Source organism: Phaethon aethereus (assembly GCF_964289735.1).
Source record: "Phaethon aethereus genome assembly, chromosome: W".
Lineage (NCBI taxonomy): Eukaryota > Metazoa > Chordata > Aves > Phaethontiformes > Phaethontidae > Phaethon > Phaethon aethereus.
This window is the reverse complement of record NC_138581.1, coordinates 37955577-37981259: the sequence shown is the minus strand read 5'-3', so window position 1 is coordinate 37981259 and position 25683 is coordinate 37955577.

Here is a 25683-nt window from a genome sequence, read left to right as displayed (position 1 = left end):
TAACCAATCATGAGTGTGTGCGCAGTGACTAAGCGAAAATTATGATATATATTGGAGTCAGACAAGACAATAAATGGCTTCGGAATATAACTCTCATAGAGTTGTGAAGTCCATCCTTCTCCCGCAACTGGTGACCCCGACGTGATACGATCTCTGGGATCTCATCGTTGAACACCGGTCGAGCGCAGAGGACGCTGCGGGAGAAGCCCGGTTGGAAGAATTGCAGTCAGTGGGACTGACGCAAGGAAAAAGAAAAAGGAATACGTTGCAACGGAGAAGCACCCAGCGAGGTGAGGTGAGCAGCCGGGGCGGCATGGGGCAGAACACATCGCATGAAGAAGGGGCGATAGTCAGACTCCTGCTGCACATGCTCTCTAAGAGAGGACTGAAATATGATGAATATACACTTAGAAGGCTTCTAATTTGGAGCCGAAAGAAAGGGTACCCCCCCGATCCGTCTGTGGCCTTTAAGGCAGAGACGTGGGAGGAGATAGGAAAAATGTTATGGGAGCATATTGAGAAAACCGCCGCAGAGTTAGTGACGGCGTGGAAGTTGATATTAACCACATTAAAAGCCTTAAAGGCAGAGAGAAAAGCTGCAGCTGATGTGGAGGAGGCTGTTAAACTGCTTTCAACCAATCCCTTCTTAACTGAGTCAGAGGGTCCAGGACCTTCAGCGACTCCGAATGCACCGCCTGAGGTGCCAGATGCACCGGGTGAACTGGCTGCATCAGATAAGTCAGAGAAACAGATCTACGATGATATATGTGAGGGCAAGACGGGACAAAGCTGCCCAGAACAATGTACTCAATGTTCCTCTGTGTGCCCATGTGAAAGATTGATGGGGCGGGCTTCACCACCCCCGAAACCACCCAGACTTAACCGATCGAAAGCCGTAGTTTTGAAGCCCTCAGCTGAGCCCCTGCCACCTTTACAGCCCCCGTTGCCTGATAGCAGCGATGAAGAAGAAGAGCCTGTTGTAGAGACTATAGGGAGGCAAGAGCCTAGAATGAAAGGCGACCCTAGAGAGCGGTGGAAAGACGTTTTTTTAGGAGCGATGAAAGACGAGGAAACAGAGTTACTGATGGCATTTCCTGTTAGTGTACAGCCTCACGGGCCCAATCGCTGGGACCCATTTCACTGGGACTTGATTAAGAAAGTGCGGAAGGCAGTACAAAATTATGGCTTGCAATCACCTTTCACGCAAGCTCTATTAGATAACATATTCACGGGAATGATTCTTACACCATGGGATTGTCGGCAGATGATAGATATGTTGTTGACACCAACCCAAAGGTTATTGTGGGCAGACAGATGGTATAAACTCTGTATGCAAGAAGCCCTGAGAAACCTGGAGCGTCAAGACGGCGATCCACTCCAGAACATTACTATGGAACAAATGACAGGCCAGGGACCGTTTGTGGATGTTAGATTGCAAGCTCAGCTGCCCTTAGAAGCCTTGCAATTAGTTGGGCAACTAGCATTGAATGCGTTGCAAACAGTCCCTGAGGAGGGAAAGAGGCAACCATCTTACACTCAAATTAGACAAGGGAGAGATGAACCATATATGTCTTTTGTTGATCGTCTGAGAGACACTTTGAATAAAGTGTATACCAATGAAGAGGCAAAACTAGCAGTGTTGTTGAATTTAGCAGTAGAAAATGCCAATGTAGATTGTAAAAGAATTTTGTTAACTTTGCCAAAAGAAGCAACGTTAGTACAAATGGTAGAAGCCTGCAACAGAATAGGCTCTGCCACACGTCAGGCAGAAACACTCGCAAGTGCCTTTGCAGCAGCAATTAAGCCATTTATAAATGGAAAAGGGGAGAAAAAATGTTTTAATTGTGGAAAAACAGGCCATTTTAGAGCTCAGTGCAAGGCCACAAGGAAAGGACCTAGGCAGATTGAGACAGGTCATAAATCCTTCCAACAAGGACCCTTTCAGCAAGGAATAGGCCCAGCAGGAGCACCATGTGGTCGATGTCAAAAATTTGGTCACCAAGCCTCAGAATGTTGTTCAAAGTATCATCGGGATGGTATGAAATTGGGAAACGGGCGACCGAGCGCGAAGGCACCCCACATGACGACACAAATGGGGAAGCACCACCAGGCTGCTTGGCAAGCCTCAGCGCCCAAACCAGAGGGAGCGCCGGAATGGACGTGGAAGCAACAGTAGAAGTTACCTTATGGGACATGTCGGTTTATGATGTCCCGACTAACGCAAATGGACCATTAGGATATGGATTGAGTGCTTTGTTATTAGGACGATCTTCAGCAACAAAGCAGGGACTTTTTGTTCTCCCTGGAGTCATTGACGAAAAAGGCCATATTGTGCCAACCACTAGTCCTTGGAACACACCTGTTTTTGTGATTCCAAAGAAAAGTGGAAAATGGAGACTATTACATGACTTGTGAGAAGTCAATAAGGTATAGTGGACATGGGAGCCTTGCAACCAGGGCTACCATCTCCCTGTATGATACTGAAGTATTGGAAGCTTTTGATTATAGATCTCAAAGATTGCTTTTTTACAATCCCTCTGCATGAAGATGATGCCAAACATTTTGCATTCTCAGTCCCAAGTACAAACAAGGCGCAACCCATGCAAAGATATCATTGGACAGTATTGCCACAAGGCATGAAAAATTCGCCCACGATGTGTCAAATTTATGTAAATTGGGCTTTACAGCCCATCAGAAAAAGGTGGCCTCAATATTTCATCTATCATTATATGGATGACATATTGTTGGCTGGTGTTCAATTAAATCCGGAAGAAATGATCGGGGAGCTCGTTGAGCTTTTGAGGCAAAGTGGGCTGCAAGTGGCGCCGGAAAAGATACAAACTGAAGCGCCTTGGAGGTACTTGGGGTGGATGATCACTGAAACGTCGGTGACCCTCCAAAAGGTTGAATTAAGAATTCAGATTAAAACATTAAACGATGTACAAAAATTGGTAGGAGACGTTAACTGGATTCGACCTATTTGTGGGATCACAAACCAAGATATGGAGCCTTTGGTTCAGCTCTTGCGAGGGGATAGCAGGTTAAACTCTCCTCGGCAATTGACCAAGGAAGCCTGGGAAGCAGTAGCAAACATTTCTGAAAAGGTAACTCAAGCATTTAGTTCTAGGATAGACCCCTCGATAAGGATCACTTTGGCAGTAATCAATCACGAGTGACATCCCTATGCGCTTATAATACAGTAGATAACAAAGCTAGAATCAAAAGCGGACCCATTGAGAATTTTAGAGTGGGTCTTTTTACCTCAGTAGCACAGAAAAACCATCACCATGAAAGTAGAGTGTTTTGCAAATTTGATTATGAAAGGGCGCAACAGAATTATTGATATATCGGCAAAGGACCTGAAAACGATTTTAATACCATTACAACAAGAATATTTGACTTGGGCTTTGCAGCACTCTGTTCCCTTCCAAACTGCATTAGCAGAATTTGAGGGTGACATTTAGATTCATTATCCATCACACAAAATGTTTACCTTTAAAAAAAACAAAAAAAAACCCCAAAAAACCCCCAAAAAACAACCCAAATATGAAGTAGAAGAAAAATCAAAGTGTAGTCAATATCCAGTTCAAGGTGCTAAGTATTTATGGATGGTGGTGGGAAAACAGGCAAGGCAGCAATAGTATGGCGAGAGCGTGGAGAATGGAAAGAACGGGTACTTGTCGTGCCAGGATCAGTTCAAAAGGTAGAACTACAGGCAGTAATTGAAGCCTTTAAATTATGGTCTGAAGAACCTGTGAATATAATTACTGATTCTTTATATGTAGTTGGAGTACTCCAAAGATTGGAAGGTTCAATCCTCAGACAGGTACAGCAGGAACAGCTATATCAACAATTTAGAACGCTTTGGTTTTTATTGCAGAAAAGACGACATCCTTATTATGTTATGCATGTACGCAGCCATACCAACCTTCCAGGGGAATTGGTGGAAGGAAATGCAAGAGCTGATCGGCTGACTGCCGCAGTATGGGCTGTACCTGCTCCGGACCATTTAGGTCAAGCACAAGCCTCTCATGCCTTTTTCCATCAATCTGCCAAAGTTTTAGCGAGACAATTTAATCTAAGTGCAGGTGATGCTAGAGCTATTATACAGACTTGTGCTGATTGTCAACAAATAGGCCCAGGAATCGCGATTACAGTTAGTCCCCGACGATTGCATTCGCTACAACTATGGCAGATGGATGTGACGCATGTTGCTGACTTTGGAAGATTTAAATATGTTCATGTTTCAATTGATTGCTATTCTGCAGTAGTTTGGGCCACTGCACAAACAGGAGAAACTAGTAGGCATGTACAAAAGCATTTGCGATCTGCATTCGCAGCCCATGGTATACCCCTACAAATTAAAACCGATAATGGTCCTTGTTATGTAGCCCAGTCAACCCAACCATTTTTTGCTCAATGGGGAGTGACGCATGTTACTGGAATACCACATTCCCCAACTGGACAAGCTATTGTTGAACGAATGAATCATTCCCTGAAGTGTTTATTGCAAAAACAAAAAGGGGGAGAGGCTACCACACCACCCCAAGAACGTTTGAATAAAGCCTTATATGTGTTAAATTATTTGCGTCTAGCAGAAGGAGAAACATGTAAAAGGAATGACAGGAAGTCTGTTTGAGTTAACACAAAATGTGCAAGTAAAAGTTAAAAATTTGGAAAAGAATATGTGGGAAGGACCTTTTCAACTGCTAACCTGGGGACGAGGTTATGCTTGTGTCATTACAGATTCTGGAACTTGTTTGGTACCCGCAAAGTGGGTAAAACCATGGGTGAAACAGTCACCGTCGTCGTCGGACACATCTTGACACTATCAGGTGTCATCGCAATCTGGATGCCACCTCAGCCAAAAGAAAATGTATGGGTAAATCACACTGAAATTAGCAGTATCATGAGAGGAACATGGAAAGCTTTTAGGGCAAACCGCTCTATAACTACAAATCCTTTGGTAAGATATAATATTGGTTTTCATAGCTTTATACAAGCACTTTTTCCATCACTAGAAGTAGCTTCTATTGCTCGGAGTAGTACAGCTAGAATTGTTTGCCTTGTAACATTCTGCTATTAATTTAAGCATAGTTGATATGTGACTGCTGGATTATGGTAAGATGCCGTGTGAACAAAGCCTACGAACCAATAGACGGGGTGGCTGTGGCGCGTGCAGCACGTCTGGCCAGCGGGCACATGCGCCATAGGTTCCCTATGTTGAAAGGTGACAACCGAGGCATGTTCCGACACTCGCTGGCCACGTGTGTTGAAACTCGTTCCTTGGCAAATGTATAAATACCGGGATTTCCCGAAGAGCAGGGGGATCGGTGTATGGCAAGGCCATCGTTGCCTCCATGGTGACGCCCACATAAAGCTGGCACCTACCGACTGCTGGGCTGAGTTCGTGGCACAGGATGTTACAAGAATGTACAGATAGTCCATCTTCCTCACAGTCCTCAGGTTACAAATGATCCATGAGGTTTTGTTTTTAGATAAACAAAAAGGGGGAGATGTTGGGATCACCCTGCATGGCTCGACCTTAAGGAGAAGGAGCTGTGGCGTTGATCTGCACGGCTCGACCTTAAGGAGAAGGAGCTGTGGCACTGAGAAGCTGGTAAACAGCTGGATATCTGCACGGCTCGGCCTTGAGGAGAAGGAGCTGTGATAAACAACTAAGAAGAAGCGAGGAAAACAGGAACACCTGCAAGCAGCGAATCCTGACTGTGTGAGAGGCGCGTGGACAGCGCGTGATATTTTGTGCACAGCCAATTGCAATAGTGTGTGTAACAAGCTGTAACCAATCATGAGTGTGTGCGCAGTGACTAAGCGAAAATTATGATATATATTGGAGTCAGACAAGACAATAAATGGCTTCGGAATATAACTCTCATAGAGTTGTGAAGTCCATCCTTCTCCTGCAAGGTACCTTATTTCTGTTACACCAGCCAGGTGATAGAATCTCTACTGAATGTAATGTGACAAACTATCTAAAGGGACATGCCTCTATAGTCATCAAAATGACAAATCAAACTCAATCAAAGGAAAGGGAAAGCTGCTTTTCAGGCCCCTACTGTAACATTAGCTTCTTCAATGACACACCTCTGGCAGCAGTATACTTATGGGTAGGTACAGGGAAAGATAATGGAAATGGACTATCCTTAAAGATCATGCTAACACCTACCCCTAAACCTCATATTACTACTTATACAACCACACAACCTATATGTCCATTGATCTCTGAAATTGGATCATATGGAATCAGATATGTAGGATGACAGCAAGTGATGTTTAACCCATCATGGTCCCTCAAACAAGTAGAACTATTAATGCAAATTAATCTCTCTGCAGTTAAACTAACCAGTTTATCATTTGTAAGTACATCTTATAGAGGATGATTAGCATGGTTACGTGAGCCTTACCCTTCAAAACGAGCAGAGAGAGATATAACTGGTACCTTAGGGACAGGATTGGGAGTCTTAAACAGCGTAAATGCTGAAATACTTGCAAACAAACTTAGTACAGCCATACACGATCTAAACAAACTAGAACATCCATTACGGTCCTCCCTATCAGGAACCTCCCTATCAGCTTCAGGAACTCATCAGTGGCTTTTATCTAAAATATTACCTCAATGGGAAAGAGTTACTGAAAAGGATCAACAATTAATCCTAGATGCACTTGGTGTAGCTCAAAGTTATATTTCTCTAGTTCTCAGTGGCATCCAAGCTCAACTGTGGGTGCAATCTACAATAGCAGCAATTGTAAGAGAAGGAGAAGATGGCACCTTAACCACTGAAATTTGAAAAATAATCTGGGAAAACGCAGCCAAATTTGAAAGAAAATTCCAATTGTGGTGGTATCTAGTTAATTTCACAGAATCACAGAATCACTAAGGTTGGAAAGGACCTTCAAGATCATCAAGTCCAGCCATCAACCCAACACCACCATGCCCACTAAACCATGTCCTGAAGTGCCACATCTACACGTTTTTGAAGACTTCCAGTGATGATGACTCCACCACCTCCCTGGGCAGCCTGTTCCAATGCTTGACCACTCGGTGAAGAAATTTTTCCAAATATCCAATCTAAACCTCCCCTGGAGCAACTTGAGGCCATTTGCTCTCATCCTATCGCTTGTTACTTGGGAGAAGAGACCAACACCCTCGTCGCCACAACCCCCTTTCAGGTAGTTGTAGAGAGCGATAAGGTCTCCCCTCAGCCTCCTCTTCTCCAGACTAAACAATCCCAGTTCCCTCAGCCGCTCCTCATAAGACTTGTGCTCCAGCCCTCTCACCAGCTTCGTTGCCCTTCTCTGGACACGCTCCAGCATTTCAACATCCTTCGCTGCTTCCATGGAGGTTTCTCTTTGTTCTCCCTTTGGATGCATCCTAAAGAATTGGGATAAGTTTGGAGGGGACCCCTTGACAAAAGAAAAGTTGAAACAGTATTGTAATCAGTGGTGGCCACAATATAAATTGGACGATGGTGAAAGGTGGCCTGAAAATGGATCCGTGAAATATAATACTATTTTACAATTAATGTTGTTCTGTAGAAGAAATGAAAAATGGGATGAAGTACTGTATGTAGATTTGGTTTTCGACTTAAGAAATAATTGGGAGGTTAGGAAAAGGTATGGTTTAGTAGACTCAAAACACCATCTGCTTTCTATGAAAGATTGTGTGAAGTGGCTTGAAAGTGGACCAATTCGCATCGAGAAGATGCTAGTAATATGAAACTGTTTAATATGTTGTTCATTGGTCAGTCAGCATTGGACATTAGAAAGTAACTGCATAAAGTAGATGGTGCAGACGGGATGACAGTTTTACAATTAATGTTGATTGCGTATAAGTTATATAATAACCGAGAAGAGGCAGTAGAAAAAGAGAGGCGAGGGTGAGCAAAATTGCAGGCTTCTTTACTGGCCACCCTGACGGAAGGACAGACAAGAGATAGAGGCAGAGGAAGCATACGAGGAGGGTTCAGAGGTAAAGGTAAGGGTCACGGAGGTAGTAGTGGAGGCCATTGTGAAACCTCTCTAAGAACGAATCAATGTGCCTATTGTAAGCAGGAGGGTCATTGGAAGGGAGAATGTCCACGTCTTTTGAATGATCAGGAGAAAGACATGGAGGAAGATGCTAGGGTAATGGCAGAGATTGGATTAGACTGAAGGGTACAAAGGAGTCTATTAAAGCTTTCCCAGCCAATCCTCTGGTTCCAGTTAAGCTGGGGAATGAAATAAGAGATTTCTGATTAATAGTGGGGCCACCCATTCTGTAGTGACTAGTTGTAAGGGACCGTTAAGCAAGACTAAGATAAGCGTTGTTGGTGTGACAGGGAAAAGAACCTTAAGACCATTTTTACAGCCTACGGAGCACTCAGTTGGGGATACCAAATTAACGCATAAATTCCTCTATATGCCAGAATGCCCTTTGCCATTGCTTGGACGAGATTTACTTTGTAAGTTAAATGCACAAATAACCTTCTCTGAAGATTCTGTCCAGTATATTCCTCCAGAGAATGCGTGGAGGGCCCAGATACATGTGTTAACTGAGAAGAATCATGCGGAAGAAGAAGGTATTCCAGATGAAGTATTGGATGCAGCGATACCTTTAGTATGGGCTTTGGGAACGCTAGGATGAACAAAAAACATGACTCCAGTAAAGATCGAGCTAAAACCAGGATCCCAGCCAGTAAGAAAGAAACAATATCCAATTAAATTGGAAGCTCAGAAGGGACTAGAGCCTATAATCAATTTCTTTTTAGAGCACGGACAATTAAGGGAATGTCAATCGGAGTTCAATACACCAATTCTGCCTGTAAAGAAACCTCACTCTTGTGAATATAGGTTGGTACAGGATCTACGAGAGGTTAACGCAAGGACTATAGACATACACCCTGTGGTTCCAAATCCATATACCCTCCTCGCCTCAATTCCTGACAGTAATACTCATTTTACTGTATTGGTGTGGTGGGTTGACCTTGACTGGATGCCAGGTGCCACTAAGCCACTCTGTCACTCCCCTCCTCACCAGGACAGGGAGGAAGAAATTAGGATGGAAAGAAAAAAATAACCAAACACGTGGGTCAAGATAAAAACAGTTTAATAAGCAGAAAGCAAAAGCTGTGCGCAGAAGCAAAAGAAAATAAAGATTTACTCTCTACTTCCCATCAGCAGACGATGTTCAGCCGCTTCCTGGGAAGCAGGGTTTTAGTACACGTAGCGGTTGCCCTGGAAGACAAACATCGGAAAACAAATGCCCCCCGCTCCTCTTCCTTTCTCTTAGCTTTTATTGCTGAGCTGACATCATATGGTATGGAATATCCCTTTGGCCAGTTTGGGTCAGCTGTCCTGGCTGTGTCCCCTCCCAAGATCTTGCCCAACCCCAGCCTACTGGTGGGGGGAAATGTTGGAGAGACAGCCTTGATGCTGTGCCAGCACTGCCCAGCAGTAGCCAAAATACTGGTGTGTTATCAACACCTTTCCAGCTACCAATACAAAGAACAGTACTATGAGAGCTGCTGTGGGGAAAATTAACTCCATCTGAGCCAGACCCAATACAGTCTCCACCCCTTATTCCATACCATTTGTGTCATGCTCAGGTCCCACATAATTTAATACATATATATCTTCTAACTATCCCATTGTATTTAATTCTCATTACTGAAATCCCTCCTGACCAACATAAACTACATACTTCAGGCATCTTTATACCCAACATACAGATTTATACATTCTCATTAACTATTATCATGTGTCCTTTAACAGATACATGTCCCTCTCCCATTCCATGGGCTTCCTCCACTCCTCCAGATGTTCACAAGAACAGACTTGGGCCCCATCTGTCAAGTACAAGCAGTATGTTCAATTATTGGGCACCAGCACCGGCTTGTTTTGGGTCATTGCTGCACTCAACTGGTTCCTTGTGAAACTCGTTCTTCATTGGTTCAGGTCATTCCTGCTACATTACTTCCTACTGTCTGGTTTCATCCAGGACAGAGTTGATTTTCTTCACAGAAGCTAGTGTGAGGCTATGTTTTGGATTTGGGATGAGAAAACATTCATAACGTACTGATGTTTTGACCTGTTGCTAAGTAGTCAAGGACATTCCAGCTTCTCGTGCTGGCCTACTAGCAAGAAGGCTGGGGGTGCATGGGGAGCTGGGAGGGGACACAGCCAGGACAGCTGACCTAGACTGGCCAAAGAGATATTCCCTACCATATAACATCATGCCCAGTACATAAACTGGAGTTAGCCGGGGGGCGGAAATCACTGCTCGGGGACGGGCTATCCATCACCGGGTGGTGAGCAATTGCTGTATTGGGCATCACATGTTCTTGTACATTCCTTTGTCGGTATTATTATTGTTGTCATCACTGTTGTTTCCTTCTCTCTTGCTGTCCTATTAAACTGTTTTTATCTCAACCCATGAGTTTTTTCCCGATTCTCTTCCCCCATCCCACTGGGGGAGGGGGGAGTGAGCAAGTGGCTGTGTGGTGCTTAGTTGTCAGCTGGGGCTAAACCACAACAAACATATAACTCACACCACAGATTATTTTTCCCCCAAGGTTAAATCTCCTTGAGGCACACATCAGGTCTCCCCATCTTTCCGCATTAACCACCAAGTACACCCAGATCATTGGGTGAAGACAATACCATGTATGCGTTTGCCTTTTCCCATGGGAAGAGTAATGCACACCGCCTTCTCCAGCCACTTCCCTAGGTGCACTACAGGGACCTTATCTCCTTCCACAGTATGTAAGGGTTTTGTTTGGGCAGGACCAGGACGGTTAGCAGATCCTCTGGTGTTAACCAGCCAAGTGGCTTCTGCTAAATTTGTATCCCAGTGCTTCCGTGCCCCATTGCCCAACGCTCTCAACATAGTCTTTAACAATCCATTATATCTCTCAATCTTTCCAGAGGCTTGTGGGTGATAGGGGATGTGATACACCCACTCAGCGCTGTGTTTCTTGGCCCAGGAGTTTATGAGGCTATTTCAAAAATAAGTTCCATTGTCTGATTCAATTCTTTCTGGAGTACCATGTTGCCATAAAATTTGCCTTTCAAGGCCTAAGATGGTGTTTTGGGAAGTTGCATGGTTTACCGGGTATGTTTCTATGTTCTTCAGTGACATGGCTTTTGGGCATATGAGCATCTATCTACATGACATACCTATAGAGTCATGTTTTCTACCCAGGGAGCAATGTCCTGCCACAATGCAGCAGCTCAGATGGGTTTACCCCTGCGCTGCCAATTAGTCTTCTTCCACTGCTGTAGCCACCCCCATAGGGCATTAGCCACCATCCAGGAGTCAGTATAGAGATAGAGCACTGGCCACCTTTCTCGTTCAGCAATCTCCAAGGCTAGTTGGATGGCTTTCATTTCTGCAAACTGACTCGACTCACCTTCTCCTTCAGTAGCCTCAACGACTTGTCATGTGGGACTCCACACAGGAGCTTTCCACTTCCGATGGTTTCCTACAACACAACAGGATCCAGCAGTAAACAGTGCATAATGCCTTTCATCTTCTGATAACTCATTTTATGGTTGCACTGCTTGGGCACGAGCCACCTCGTCAGGCAATGCTCCAAAGTCCCTGCCTTCTGGCCAGTCCATGATCTCTTCCAGGATTCCTGTGTGGTTGGGTTTCCCCAGTCGAGCTCATTGTGACGTGTGGAAACAAACTTCACAACTCAAAAGAGTTATAAAGCAGGTATGTTTATTACGGCGCCGGGTGCAAGGGGGATCGCTCCTCCTAACTTGCACACCGTTTCGGCGAGCAGGCAAATATTTATTACACAAAAGCATGCATATTCATATGATTACACAATACAGAACATATATATGCATAAGTGAGGTGGAGTAGTTCAAAAGGTTTGTGTCAGCAGTTCATGTTATCAATGCGCAGGCTCAGATCTGTCTCTGGTGGTCGTTTACTTCTTCAGGGGTCTTATCTTCCTCTTCCTCTTCTGTCCTTTAGATGAACTTTAGTCCTTTATACATGCTCTTTTCTTACTTGTTGATTTCAACAGTTTTTAACAAGCTCTAGCCAGTTCTGTGATAAGACTAACCTTGCAGTTCCCATTATCACTTTCTTTGTTTTAGTAAGTCTGTTCTTGACAAATACCAGTCCCTGATAAGCTTAACCCTTAACAGACATCACAAGCGCCAGCCTTGGTAAGTGAGTTTTAAAGAATAAACAAAAGACAGTATCTAAGTGGTTTAAAAGATAGTTATGTCTCTATCAATTCCCCCCTTTTCTTTCCCCTAAGCAAATTCTTTTGCTTTTGAAAGTGGTTCATAGTGTTTCATCATTATTTTTAGGGCCCATATTTGTCCAATAAGTTCCTTTAGTTTACACCAAAGGATAAGATTTACTATTGTTAATGTTGTCGTAACTATTAGTAATACCAATATCGGGTGGGTCATTATGTTTAAGATTTTAGTAGCTGACGGGGAATAACCCCTAAACACATCCCACCAATTGTGTTCTCCATCTGACTTCACTCGTTCCACTATTTGGTGTATTTCCTCTGCATCATGATGGATGGTAAAGTCTTTCGTCCACCTTCTTGGACTTGTTTTAACAACCTTTTTAAATTTTCATGATGCAGTAGTTTTCTTATTAGAGTGAGATTCATTCCAATAGGGGTGGGCTGTATATCCTGAATCAACTCATAATTAAATTGTAGCAATTGATAAATAGTACCAGGAGTCGTATAGTTAAAATCACATCCTGTAAGATTAACAAAATTACAAATACAAATATTTGAATGGTTGCTCGTATCCACCATTTGATCATCTGCTTGTACAAAATCACACTGAGTTCTCAAACACCCCCCCCATACCCCTGTAAATTATGATGGTTCTTAGGGTCTCATTGGGATGCACCTCAAAGTGACAAACATTTTGTTCAGTGTCAAGACAGATATCTTGCCCTTTAATGGTGTTTCCTTCACAAATAAATTCTCGCTGGTCTCGTACGACACAGGCCTCGACATCAATAGTTTGCCACTTATTCCTATTTTTCATAGCCCATACTCTATGTTCTAGGGGATAAAGTACAGTTCCATGGTAATTCAATCCTAGCGCAACAATTGGGTATATGTTATATACTAGAGCTTTATATATTGTTAGTACAAAAGCTGTAGCTGTGTTGTTAGTAGGGTCAAAGGTAAAATTAACCAAATGCCACCACGATTGGAATCTCCTTTCAAATTCCGTTGCATTATTCCAAATCACCTTTCGGATTTCTTTTGGTAGGATTCCGTCCTCACCTTCTCTGATGATTGCAGCTGCTATTGTCTGTATCCATAATTGAGCTTGGATACAACTAAGTGCTATGGAAACATTATTCTGAGCTGCGTCTAATGCATTTATAATTAGTTCACTATCCTTTTCATTAAGTTCTTCCCACTGTGGTAATACATTTGCTGTACGCCACTGACCATTTCCTAAAGTTAGGAGGGAAGATCTTAAAGGGTTCTGTATTTTGTTCAGATCCTTGGTTGCCGTGGCGAGTTTGTTCCTTATTATCTCAGCATCTATATTATTTAAAACTCCCAATCCTGCTCCCATTGTACCAAACACATCTCTCCTTTTTCTCATTTGGGAAGGAAGGGTCCTTTTATGTAACCATAATGTCCACCCTGTATGTAAGAGCCTTATAAATGACGAACAAGCTGGTTGAATGGTGGAAATATCATTCTGTATTAATAATTCCACTCGTTTAAGAGACCATATTGGATTAGACATTACATGTTGCTGGCCGACATATTTAATTACATATAGTCCTGTCGGATACACATATGGTCCCATATGCTTAGGCTCTGTGGGACTTGATTCAGTAGCCTGAGTCGGGGTAGTGTAGGCAGGGGGAGGGGTGGTTTCCTCTGGTGTCTGTAACCGAAATTTAAAAGTTAGAGCTTGGGCCCCCTTTTGAGTTGACTCCAGACATACAATGGACACTGTTTGAGTTATATTAAAGGAATACCAACAAACCTCCTTTTCTCCACATACCGTGCTGCCTGTTATACTGTGGGAATTATTGCTCCGGACAGTAATTTGGATCTGGAGAGGAGGCGGGTTACTTACATTAAGGAGTCTACAACCTATCTGAACCTCCTTTCCTTTCTCAATCGTCCAGGTATGGGCCAAACCTATTTTTTTTTCCCATCCAGTTGGTTGTAATGTCATGTTGTTGTTATATTTTATCACAGTTGCCAAATTCAACCCTTTTAGATCCTTTCCTGAGCTTCCCGTATACCCAAAATAAGCATCCCAAGCACTTATTAAGTTACAGTTTAGCAGAGTCATAAAAATCCATATCATCGCTTTTGAATGCGAACCTTCAATGGTCCCATAGGTGTCGATTCCCATTGTGGCTTAGGGGCTTTCTTCACTCTGGTGTGATGCACCCACGAGGTCTGTTCTTTAATCTTGATCGCTGTATGGGATGTCAGCAGCACCTGGAAGGGGCCTTCCCACTTCAGTTCCAAAGGTGGATCTGTAAAGGACTTCACATACACAAAATCACCAGGCTTAATATCATGCACCGGCCCATCAAGACCTTGGGCTCTGGTTCCTAAGACCAGTTTCTCTATCTCCTGAAGTTGTTTTTGCAGGCTTATCACATAATCAGATAACGTTTCGTCTCCAATCTGAGTTGATATTCCCACCTGTACAATATAGGGTCTCCCGTACAATATTTCAAAAGGGCTTAACCCTTCTTTAGTTCTGGGCTTAGTTCTAATCCTCAGGAGTGCCAAAGATAATGATTGTGGCCAAGATAATCTGGCCTCCTGCCCTAATTTTACAATCTGTAACTTAATTAAGTGGTTCATCTTTTCCACTTGACCACTTGCTTGTGGCCTATATGAGGTATGTAACTGCCAATCTATTCCCAGGAGTTTACTAACTTGTTGAACAATTTTTGCAATAAAATGTGGTCCTCTATCTGAGGAGATTGTTGCAGGAATCCCGAATCTCGGTATTATTCATGTAATAGTGCTTTGGTTACTTCCCTAGACTTATTAGTTTGGCAAGGGAATGCTTCTGGCCAGCCTGAAAAGGTGTCTGTTAGAACCAACAAATATTGGAACCCCCCTTTTCTTGGAAGTTCTGAGAAGTCAATTTGCCACTGCTGCCCTGGATAGTTTCCTTTCCCTATTTGTCCAGGTTGGACTTTAGGGCTTACCTTAGGATTATTTTGCAAACATATTTCACACTGCTGTGTCACTTGTCTAACAGTGGTGTAGAGGTTCCGGGCAACTATACGCTGACTCAAATGTTTATACAATGCCTCAGCTCCCCAATGAGATTTCCTGTGTTCTATAACTATGGCCCACAATAACGCAAATGGGATTATTATTTTGCCCTGCGGTGTCTTTGCCCACCTATCTTTCTCTATTTCTCCACCTAAGTCTTCAACTAATTTCTGATCCTCTTTGGAATACCTGGGTACACAATCAATTTGTATTTTACTGTCTGAGACCAAAGACTGCACCTTTAATTCACCTTTCTCAGCTGCTCTTTTGGCTTCATGATCCGCCATAGCATTGCCCAACTCTTGGGCGGCATTTCCTTTCTGATGAGCCTTGCAATGCATGATAGCCACCTTTTCGGGTAGCTGCACTGCTTCCAGGAGCCTAAGAATTTTTTCTTCAGCATGTTTTATATGTTTTCCTTGGGTGGATAGGAGTCCCCTTTCTTTCCATATGGCTCCATGGGCATGGACAACCCCAAAAGCGTATTTGGAGTCCGTCCAGATATTAATCTTCTTGCCCTTGGCTAGCTCCAACGCTCGGGTTAAGGCTATTATTTCTGCCTTTTGTGCCGAGGTATTTGGGGCAAGGGCTTTGGATTCTATTACCTGATCAGTAGTGGTTACCGCATACCCTGCTTTGCGGATGCCTTGTGAAACAAAGCTACTTCCGTCTGTGTACCAGGAGTCTTCAGCATCTTCCAGCGGCTCCTCTTTTAGGTCGAGTCGGCTGGAATAGACTGCTTCAATTGTTTCCAGGCAGTCGTGGGATACCGGTTCTCCCGTGGTTCCACTGAGGAAAGCTGCTGGATTGACAATATTAGTAACCATTATTTCCACATCATCCTGTTCTACCAGAACAGCCTGATATTTAAGGAATCTCTGTGGTGAGAGCCAGTGCCCCCCTTTTACCTCAAATACTGTAGATACAGTATGAGATATCAGTACTGTAATCTTTTGGCCCAATGTAAATTTACGTGCTACTTGAATATTTAGCACCAATGCTGCCACCGCCCTTAAGCAGCTAGGCCATCCTTTACTTACTTCATCAAGTTGTTTGGAGAAATACGCCACTGCTCTTCTATATGGTCCCAAGTTTTGGGCTAGGATCCCCAGGGCTATTCCCTGCTTCTCAGGGGAGAACAGCCAGAATGTCTTAGTAATATCTGGTATCCCCAAGGCAGGGGCGTCCATTAGTTTCCTTTTCAGTTGCTGGAATGCTCTCTCTGCTTCCCCATTCCAGGTGAGGTCTCTTGGATTAAGTTTCAGCAGTTCATAGAGTGGCCTTACCAAGAGTCTGTAGTTATATATCCATAGGCGACACCATCCCATCATCCCTAAAAACGTATGGAGTTCTTTAGCCGTCTGTGGTCAAGGAGTTTGGCAGATGGCCTCCTTTCTTGCTGTTCCTAGGGTCCTCTGGCCAGCAGTTATCTCGTATCCGAGGTAAGTTTCCTGCCGCTGAGCCATTTGGGCTTTCTGTGGAGAGACTCGATAGCCATTAAGTCCAAGGAAATTTAGCAGACTGACTGTCCATATTATACATAGTTCTTTTGTTTTAGTGGCTATCAATAGATCATCTACATATTGTAATATTATTCCATCCCCATGTGGTCGCTCCCACTGCTCCAAGTCTTTGGCTAGTTGGTTTCCGAAAGGAGTGGGGCTATTTTTAAACCCCTGTGGTAACACAGTCCATGTTAGTTGTGTCTTTCTCCCAGAGTCGGGGTTTTCCCACTCAAATGCAAACAGCAACTGGCTCTCTGGACTCAAAGGTAGGCAAAAGAAGGCATCTTTCAGGTCCAATATGGTAAACCAGGCTAATTCAAGTGTCAATTTAGTTAATAATGAGATAAGTGATTTAGTCCCAAACAGGTTTCCAATTCAAATTTACAATTTATTAAGTGAATAGAGGCAAGCAAACAGCGCTGGGTGCGCCGGGAGTCTCTGCTCCACCAAGACGCACGCGGTACAGTTCCTGTTCCTGGTTTATATCCTGTCTGTTAATACATATTCATGAATAGGCGTGTCTTCTTCGGCGCATGCCCTTTTCTCCTTCTAGAATCTTCTCAAATCTTCCTCAGCGTGATCCTGTTCGCTAATACATATTCATGAATAGGCGTGTCTTCTAATACATATTAATGAACAGGCGTGTCTTCTTCAGCGCACGCCCTCTTCTCCTGCTAGAGTCTTCTCAAATCTTCCTCGGCGTGCCCCCAGGATGACCCCAAACCTTATGCATGCACTTTCTTTACACAATACTATGCGGTCAGTGGTCAAACTGGTTTGAGCTGATATACCAGCAAAGTAGTTTAACTTTCTCCTGTAAAATACCCCTTTTTATGGTGCAGGAGAAATCCATAAAAGCACAGAAGGTTACACTTCATCACACGAATCAGATGAACATATTTCACAATCCCCCATCTTCTTCTTTATAGTATTGATTCGTGTTTTCATTTCCAATTGAGTACTGCAGATATCTGCATTACTTGTAACTGAGTAGATTAATCTAGTAACAATCCCCCACATATCCCCAATACAACTATCCCGATTTTAGTAAGCCAATCACCACCCATAAAATCTCCCCAAAATCCTCCTAGATTGATTCCATTCCAAGTTTGTCTCTCAGGAGGCCATTCGTTATACACCTGGACTCCTAGTCGCTCTCCCTAATTTATGGGTAACAGGAAAAAACTAGGTTTTATTGTTGATTACAGGTACGGGCTGTACAATTAGAAAAGGTCCTCAGTTTTTCCATTTTTCTGGGGTAAACCCCAGCTGGACTTGTTCCAATATTGACTACAGTTATTTGCCGTAGTCAGAGTCAAGGAACTCACCCCAAGTAGAACTAGAAAAGGTCCGGTCAGGGCCATAGTGATCGTCGGTCACAGCCCAAAGGGGTTGCAGCCCTTGGCAGACCCTTTTTTAAGCCGCAACATCATTTCCCCTCCGGTCTTGCCCTCTTCTTTCCTTTAAGGGGGTGCTTTCTTAGTACCCAAATTAATTGAGCACTGCTTGTGAAGGCCAGAGCTTTGATAGATCAGTGGTTTGTCCAGACCTGAGCAGTTGCCCGAGCCTGGCGATCCTCTTTATTTGCAAGGCTTTATGGCTACAGAAAACTGCCAGTTAGCCTGCACCACTAATCTTACAAATACACACCACCTTCTACACAAAGGACAAATTCTAGTTCCAGCTCCTTTTTCCTGTTGTTCTTTTGCCAACAACTCCTTCTGATTATACTCGTTTGGAGTACCCATTGTTGTTTCCTATTACCCTTTCCCATTGTTTTCCAAACTTGGGGATTACTTATATTGCTCTCCATAGCTTCCCATGGCCATCGTTCACCTTGGTTTGTTCCACCACAAACGTAACAGTTATATTCAATGACTTAGCAATGTTTTCAGCAAGATTTACAAATAGATTTTTAGCAACTGTGGGAATTTCATGTTTCACTCCTGTTTCTATTACAGGAGTAGCCACAATAAAATTCCCACAGCAATTTAGTCAGATGTGACTTTCCACTCCTTCACTGGACCTTTCACTCGTGACACATGTGTCCATCCTTTTTCAGCAGTTCTCACAGCTGTTTCTGTAGTTAATAAAACAAGGAAAGGTCCTTCCCAGAGGGGAGATAGGTTTCCTTCTTTCCATGTTTTTATCAGAATTTTATCTCCTGGTTCTAACTGATGAATTGCAAATCCTAAAGGTGGTGTTTGGGCCACCATCCCAATCTCCCTTAATTCTTTTAATCTTTTTCCAATGGTAATTATATATTGTTGGATACTGTGATCCTCAATTACATTGTTCCCCAGAGGCATTCCTTGAAAATAAGGCATGCCATATAACATTTCATATGGCGATAATCCAGTCTCACTGTATGGTTTCGTTCTTATGTTTAGAAGTGCCAATGGTAAACATTTCATCCAGGGCATTTGTGTCTCAATCATTAATTTAGCCAATTGTTGTTTTATTGTTTGATTCATTATTTCTACCTTCCCCGAGCTTTGTGGGTGCCACGGAGTGTGGTAATCCCACTGAATACCTAATGATTGACATAATAGTTTTATTATTTTAGAAGTACTATTACCAATAAATATTTTATCCTCTCCACCTTAGGCAATTCAGTGAAATCGACTTGTACTTTCTAAAAAGGTCTGTAAGCTGTTTTTCTCCCTCCCGTGGCTGCTTGTCGAAACACTGCCTTATTTACCTTTTGACAAGTTAAGCAACCTTGTGTAATTTGCTTTGCTGTTTCGAAAATTCCAATACCACCAAATTGTTTAAGAAAATGATCACTTAATGCTTTTGTACCCCAATGTGTTTGCGCATGTAAACGTTCTAATATGTGCCTCGTGTAGGCTTTTGGTTCCTTGTTCTAATTTAGCTCCTATTTTCTCCAATTTTGTTTGTTCTTCTGGCGTAAACTTCTTCTCTCTTTCCTCTCGTTCTTCTTTGCTGGTGTCCTCCTTTGTTTCTATGACATTAATTTCGGCAACTTTAGTCCTCAAGGCTGCTTCCTGGGCCTCTTTATCTGCTAAGTTATTTCCTCTAGTTCGGTAATCTAATCCCTTTTGGTGTCCCCTCACATGTACCACTGCTATCTCCTTTGGTTCTCTTAATGCCTTTAAAATTTTTACTATTAATTCTTGATGTATTAAATTCCTCCCTTGAGTATTAATCAAACCTCTTTCTTCCCAATTTTTTCCAAAAGTGTGGACCACCCCATATGCGTATTTAGAATCTGTAAATATAGTCCCACTTCTTCCTTTTAATAATTCCAGGGCCCTACATAGGGCATACAGCTCACAAGCCTGAGCTGACCATGATGGACTCAGAGGTCCTGATTCCGCAAGTTCTAAGTCCTTATTAATTATTGCATATCCCAATTTCCTCTTCCCTTCTACCACTCGGGAGGAGCCATCTATAAACAGCGCTTCTCCATTTTCCAACTCAGCATCTCTTAAATCTGGTCTCACCTTAGTCTGGGTCTCAATTACCTCTAAACATTTATGTTGTAATTCCTCTGATGGTTCTCCAAACAAAAATTGTGCTGGACTCTGAGCAGAAGTCACCCTCAGTTCTAAGTCAGGGGAGTCTATTAGTATTGCTTCATACTTTAGGATTCGGTTGTCTGTTAACCATTTTTCCGCTTTTTGTTGTAAAACGTTTCATTGTGTGGGGTATACACTTTTAAAGGAAGAACTCCATATACTGTCTGGCTTGATGTATTCCTAATTTCCGTTTTAGTTTGTGGAGGTCTTAAGGATAGAATCCCAGATACCCTATCAGGATCTAACTTCTTCCTTCCCTTACTCAGCCAATGTCCTAAGTATTTTACTTCCTGTTCTACAAACTGTAGCTTTGATCGGGACACCTTTAATCCCTTTTCCCCTAGAAAAATTAACAATTTAATGGTGGCTTTTCGGGTCCCCTCTTCAGTTTCTCCTGCTACTAATAAATCGTCCACACATTGCAATAATTTTACCTCCTTAGGTATTGTGAAATCTTGTAGAATTTTCTCTAAAGTTTGTCCAAATAGATTTGGTGACTCCGTAAACCCTTGTGGTAACACAGTCCATCTTAATTGTTGTTTTCGTCCTGTTTTGGGGTCCTCCCACTCAAAGGCAAAATAATCTCTGGATCCCTCATCCAGAGGACAGGCCCAAAAAGCATCTTTCAAATCTATTACACTATACCAAGTATGTTTGGGAGATATATGACTCAATAAAGTATAAGGATTTGCCACCACAGGGAATTTAGTGATTGTTCGCTGATTTACAGCTCTTAAGACCTGCACCATCCTGTATGACCCATCCGGTTTCTTTACAGGAAGAATGGGCGTGTTATGAAGTGACATACATGGTTCTAGGGTTCCTTTTTCCAAAAGTCTGTCAACTACAGGTTTTAATCCTTTGCGACCCTCCATAGGTATAGGGTATTGCTTGATTCTAATTGGGCGGTGTGGATCTATTATTTGAATGCTTATGGGGTTCATTTTTATCTTTCCAGTTTCCCCTTCCTTATACCACACTGAGGGGTTAATAGCTTCTTCATCCTCTTGTGTTAAAGTGTATAATTTAATCTGCAATTTGTCCCCTTGACTCTGAATGCTCAAGTTTAACTTCAAAATCAAATCCCTTCCTAATAAATTGTATTCCGCTTCAGGGAGCAAAAGTAAATCATTAAGACAAATTTTCTTTTCTGTTTCTACTTCTACATCTTTCAATATACTTACTTTAAAAGGCTCTCCTTTTGCTCCTGCTACTGACATGTAACTCTTCCCTTTTTCTATTCCTTTTGGAAGTTTTTGAATGGTTGACTTTTTGGCCCCTGTATCCACTAAAAATAAAACTTCCTCTTTATGGGGACCAATTAATAATTTTATCAAGGGCTCTGTTGATGTTGAAGTCCCCAGAAGATAGAGCCCCTGACACCCCTAGTCTTCTTTGAACATCTTCTCATCTTGTTCCCGCTTACGGCAGTTCTTCTGAACATGTCCCCTCTTGTTACAGTAGTAACAGACGGGAATTGTAAATTTTTCTCGATAAGGCTGTCCCCGGGGTGTCTGCTCTATTCTTTTTTCCCTTTTCTCTCCAGATGGAGTCTTATTTTTCTGACTTTCTCTTACTGCTGCTACAAAAATTTTTACTTTTGCTTTTTGTTTTTCTTCGTCCCTCCTAACATAGACTTTCTGGGCTTCTCTAAGTAACTCCACTAATCCTCTTTCTTGCCAGTCTTCCAATTTTTCTAATTTCCTTCTTATATCCCCCCAGGATTTAGCTACAAATTGTGTTCTAAGGAGTGCGGTCCCAGCCACTGTATTCGGATCAATTCCGGAATACATTTGTAGGTTTTTCTTCAACCTCTCCAACCATTCTGTTGGAGATTCGTCTTTCCCTTGTTGTTCATTAAATGCTTTAGTAATGTTTTGCCCTCGGGGAACCACTTCCCTTATTCCCTGTATGATTAACGTTCTCAAATCCCTCATATTTTGTCTTCCTTAGGGTTGTTGATGATCCCAGTGAGGATCCACATTTGGCCGTTTCTGATCTCCCGGGGGTCCTGCCTGATTCTGTCTTTCCCAAATTCTCATTCCAGCTTGTCTAATCATTCCCCTTTCCTCAACAGTGAATAGGATCCCTAAAATGGACTGTATTTCTTCCCAGGTATAACTATTGGGGCCTAGGAATTGGTCCAATTTTTCAGCTACTCCGAGGGGATCATCTAATAGGGTCCCCATTTCTTTCTTGAAATTTCTTACGTCTGTGGTATTTAATGGGACTGCCACAAACCCGATGCCTCCCTGATTGCCTCCGAGGGGTACTTCTCGTAAGGGATATAGAGAAGCTCCCTCAGATACAGCAGTCCTACTTCTCGTACATGCAGCCGGAGGTCGATCTAATTCCGGTGCTGTTGGTGGTGGAGATAGGGGCAACGGTGGTACAAATAGAGGTACTACGGCTACCGGAGGGGGAGCCACCGCCGAAGATGGATTATTAGAATATGGAGGCGGTAGGTTATCCAGTGGCTACCATTTATCATCTTTTTCTTTTTCCTTTTCACTTTTCTCTTCTTCTTCCTCAAACTTTTTATCTGTTTTTAATGTAAGTATTGAGGCTGGAAAAGGACGTAAAGTTCTGTCCCATAATCCTGCATAATCACTTTCCTCCTGACTAAAAGGTTCCTTTGAATTAACATATATATTTAAGGCCTGGCAGACCCAGTCTTCAAAAGATCCAAAAACGGGCCAAAAGACATGTGGTCTCAAAGGTTCTTTTGGCCATTCTACCATACAATATTGAACTAATTTTAATTTACTTTTTCCTTTTCTGGGGCCCCTATCATTCCAATTTTCTATCATTATTCCTAATGGACTCTCCGGAGGTATTTCTAGTAATTCGCTCCCTTTCTTCTGGTCCTGGGTTCTCGATTTCGTCTGACCCATCTAGGAATTTTTACTGTGGCAATTCCTACAGCCCTTGGCTACCAGTAAGAGTGTCTTGCAGGGGGGTTTAGGACCTATCACCCACCCACGAATCCCATAGGAATCGCTTCGGTCCTTCACCGGCCAAGTCCCTCGCGGGAGATTGGAACCGTGGTTAGAAGACCTCCACAATCGCTTCGGAACTAGGTTCCGTCTCAGTCACACTCTTACACACACAGGCAACCGAATCCTACCCAACCGAACGGTATACACCTTAAATACGACTCCGTCGTCTTCGTTCGGATCTTCGCGCACAGAATTATGGGCAAAATAAACTGCTGCAGCCAGAAAGGGAGCTCATAAAAAAATCAAATTCTTTGCTTGCCCCTATTCAGGTTCAGGATGGCGTTAGTCCCGACCCGACCCGATCAGGAGCCACCAAAAGGTGGGGCGCCCCTCCTAGATCAAGTCAGAATTCCGGAACCAAGACCATCCCGGACGAGCCCCCAATTGTTATAAATGATTTAGTCCCAAACAGGATTCCAATTCAAATTTACAATTTATTAAGCGAATAGAGGCAAGCAAACAGCGCTGGGTGCGCCGGGAGTCTCTGCTCCACCAAGACGCACGCGGTACAGTTCCTGTTCCTGGTTTATATCCTGTCTGCTAATACATATTCATGAATAGGCGTGTCTTCTTCGGCGCATGCCCTCTTCTCCTTCTAGAATCTTCTCGAATCTTCCTCAGCGTGATCCTGTTCGCTAATACATATTCATGAATAGGCGTGTCTTCTAATACATATTAATGAACAGGCGTGTCTTCTTCAGCGCATGCCCTCTTCTCCTGCTAGAGTCTTCTCGAATCTTCCTCGGCGTGCCCCCAGGATGACCCCAAACCTTATGCATGCACTTTCTTTACACAATACTATGCGGTCAGTGGTCAAACTGGTTTGAGCTGATATACCAGCAAAGTAGTTTAACTTTCTCCTGTAAAATACCCCTTTTTATGGTGCAGGAGAAATCCATAAAAGCACAGAAGATTACACTTCATCACACGAGTCAGATGAACATATTTCACAATAATGTATATGGGTTTGCTACGATAGGATGCAGATCTTCAACAATTCTATTAATGGCTCTGAGATCCTGTACTATTCGATAATTACCATCCGGCTTTTTGACAGGTAAAATGGGAGTGTTATATTCTGATTCACATTCTATTAGTAGCCCATATTTGATAAACCGGTTGATTATTGGTTGGATTCCTTCCCTATCTTCAGTTCTGAGGGGATATTGCTTAATTCTTACAGGTTGCACCCCTGACGAGTCTGACCATTATTGGGGAGGCGTTTTTTGCTTTTCCTGGTATTTCTGAGGCCCATACCCCTGGATATACTTGGTTCTGGATTTCCTCAGGTACTTCTGAGCCAACAGGAGTATCTATGAGGGCCAGACTCAGAAGTTCAATTAGCTGGTCATCCCCCACTCGAAGTTCTACTTTTCCTTTCTCAAATTTTATCTCTGCTTTTAGTTGTTCCAATAAGTTTCGCCCCAATAGAGGTTTTGGTGAGTTAGGCATATATAAGAATTTGTGTATTCCCAATTGTTTTCCCAATCTAAATTTAAGAGGTTTTAAAAAGTACGCCTTTTCACTTTGGCCAGTAGCTCCCTTTACCGTTACAAAATCATCATCCGTAGGTGTTAAAGCTTGGTTTAAAACCGAAAATGGTGCTCCAGTATCAACTAAAAATTCTATACTCTGTTGTTGTTTCCCTAGCTTCAGTATAACCAGTGGATCTGCTAGGGGAGATTCCCCAGGTCCCCGTCAATCTTCTTTGACATGGGCCTGTATTCCCCTTTTCCCTTTCCGTCTCTCTGGACATTAATTTCTCCAATGTCCCCTTTGTTTACACCACGCACACTGGTCCTTTTCCAAAAGTCTCAGTCTCCCAGGTCCCATATCTCTAAATCCCTTACTCTCTTGCAGCGCTGCTACCAGTGCCCGTTTGTCCTTCCTCTGATCCTCCTCTTCTCTATTGCTAAACACTCTCCAAGCTTCATCTAATAGAGTCTCCAAATTTCTGCTTTCTGTCTGTCTCACTTTCTGCAGCTTTCTCCAGATATCACTTGCTGACTGCCCTATGAATAGAGACACTAACTGCTGTATCCCTATTTCCAATCCTGGGTCCAGAGGAGTGTGCCGCCTCATAGTGTCTCGTAGCTTGTCCAAGAATTCTGAGGGGGTCTCCTTCGGGCCCTGCCGAATGGCATATAAAGCTGACCAGTTAATTGTTTTTGGGATGGCTCGTTCCATACCTCTTGTGACCCAATCCCTGTATTTATTCAATAATTCCACATGGGCACTTCTGTTAGGGTCCCAATGTGGGTCTTGTAGGGGAAAGTGATCCTTTACATCTTCTCCCGTATTCTTAAGTTGGTCACTAGCTAAATCATGGGCCGTTTTTAGTATCAGCTGTTTTTCAGTTTCCGTCATG